Source organism: Branchiostoma floridae, chromosome 2, assembly GCF_000003815.2.
Source record: "Branchiostoma floridae strain S238N-H82 chromosome 2, Bfl_VNyyK, whole genome shotgun sequence".
NCBI lineage: Eukaryota > Metazoa > Chordata > Leptocardii > Amphioxiformes > Branchiostomatidae > Branchiostoma > Branchiostoma floridae.
This window is the reverse complement of record NC_049980.1, coordinates 19471006-19473226: the sequence shown is the minus strand read 5'-3', so window position 1 is coordinate 19473226 and position 2221 is coordinate 19471006. Positions and strand designations below refer to the sequence as shown.

The following is a 2221-nucleotide window of genomic DNA, read 5'->3' as shown; positions in this document are numbered from 1 at the left end:
CTGAGAACTATCTCAAGAAACAACATATGAAATAAAACTTTGGACACTACTGAGGTTTGAATTTCGAAAATAATAACATCATTTGACTGAGACTTTATGTAATATCTAAAAAATTATGTACTCGAGGAATGTATCACTGCTATGGAGCAGAGAAATGTAGGATAACTTAAGTTCTCCCTGGCAAGTACATCTATCAGTGTACACTGTATCAACCTCGTCCTCTTGAAGAACAGCCAATATCACTTTTGCTACAGAAATGGTACAGGCATAATCAGGAAACCTTCCACTTTGAATTTCACCCAACATCTTAACTTGTACAGTGCTCTTTTAAATTGAAATTCTTCCCACACATAGGCATATACAAGTAAGATCGTTTCCATATTGCTTTCTTTTGGCCTATGGCCAAGCACTACAGTAGGGGGCTAGTCTTTGGACCCGGAAAAGTTCTGAACCCATGACCTCCAACAATGCAAAGTGAGTACTTAACCCACCAGGTTATCGCACTGGTTGCAATGCTGTCTCGCTGTTGCTTACTTTTCTTTCCTTTGTAACTTTAATGTAACATTCTTTTGTGGCATTTCAGTACTTTTGCTATTATGCCTATTATGCATACAATTAATCGTTGACTTTGACTCATCTATCTCACAAATGACATCATCTATGTTGCTGAGACATGTATTAAAATCCAACACAGAAGACAATGTACCCACCTCATCAGGTTCAGTCACACCCTTATACTGGCTCTTTGGCTTTGTTCCATCTCTTGTACTATGACTTGATGCAGCTTTCTCTTGCTCAACCTTGGGGGGCTATGTACATGTATGCAACATGGCAAGTCAACACAGCATATAACTTGGAGTATCTTATGCATATTTTGTTGGAAATAAGGATCACAACAAATTCCAAATGTAATAGTGCCCTACTTACTTTTCATTAGGGCACACTGACTTGATTTTATGGATGACATCCTCTGGAGACACCAAAACCAATGTGGAAATGTGGATAGGATAAAAGTCCAGCAAAGAAGATACTGCTAAACCACATGACTACAAAGCTGGTATAATGAATATTGAACCACAGAGCATAGTGTATCAAAAGAAACAAGTCTTTATTTGTAGGAGGCATATGTAGATTGTCTTGTACATCTTAGCAGACTCAGGTGAAGTAATTGATATTAAATATATTGACAAGAACGATCAAAGAAGTACACTATTGGAAGGTATATGGCTCCGACAACTGTTAATAATATATGACTGTTATGAGAAAACTCATAATGGCAGTTTGACCAAGGGTTTGACAAAATTAGGAATTTTTGAGGTTGCACATAATGAGCTTCATACAACCTGGCACAAGCTGGCACATGCTGCAATATGAGTCTGCAAGTTCAGGACTTGACTTGAGCCTCGTCAGAGGTGATCTTTTTGGAGAACAGACAAAATGTAATGCGCACGTGGATGTCATCCACAAAATCAAGTCAGTTTGGCCTTATTATGATTCAGGACACAAACAAAAACTTTTTCTTCTTGGCAATTTGCTGGATATTCAGTCAATGTCAAGATCAAATGGTGTTCTTCACAGAACTTGTAACATATGGGACTTCAGACACTTTATAATAGAAATAACTGATGTCAACACCGTTCTACAAAATGTAAATCTTACACCTTTCTAGTGGCATAATACATGAAGAAATGTCAAATACAGTTTTAGCAAATTGCATTTGGAAAGACAACTACAAAATGTATCAGATTTTCTGTGTTTTTTGCTGTTTTTTTTTTACAGTACCTCAGTCCACGGAGCTGGGCCAGGCCTAGCCATCATGTCCCTCAGCATGTTCTGTGTGGCACCAGACATGTCATCTAAGGACAGGTGATCCATGTACCTGCAGACATTACAACTCATTTCAGGGCAAACTTCATACATTCCATTTTCACTATATACATGTAGGGTAATTTACTTTCCATGTCAATGTAGCAGGAATCTACTGACTGTCATGTTGGTGTTCCTATTTGAATTTCATTGGCTTGTTGCTGAAACGTACACAGGATTTTTTTGCCCTTCTTCCACAAGTATTTTTTGTCTTGTTTTCTTAAATCTGTATCAATCAGTGCAATCAATTCATCAGTTGCAAACAGATAAGCAGAACTATGTTTTTGCAGGAACAACAAAATGCTTTCACCTCTAAAACTCTCATTCACAGTAGACTTATTATGAAAAGGGAAAA

At 37.5% G+C, this 2221-nt stretch overlaps 1 protein-coding gene across 1 annotated transcript in view; it reads right to left on the bottom strand.

The window, feature by feature from the left end:
- The window catches only part of LOC118406422 (protein phosphatase 1 regulatory subunit SDS22-like), a gene marked incomplete at its 5' end in the record, with an annotated part of 5973 nt that overhangs the window by 2159 nt on the left and 1593 nt on the right, over positions 1-2221 (bottom strand). Inside the window, 2 exon segments of the mRNA XM_035806472.1 lie at positions 711-809; positions 1783-1879.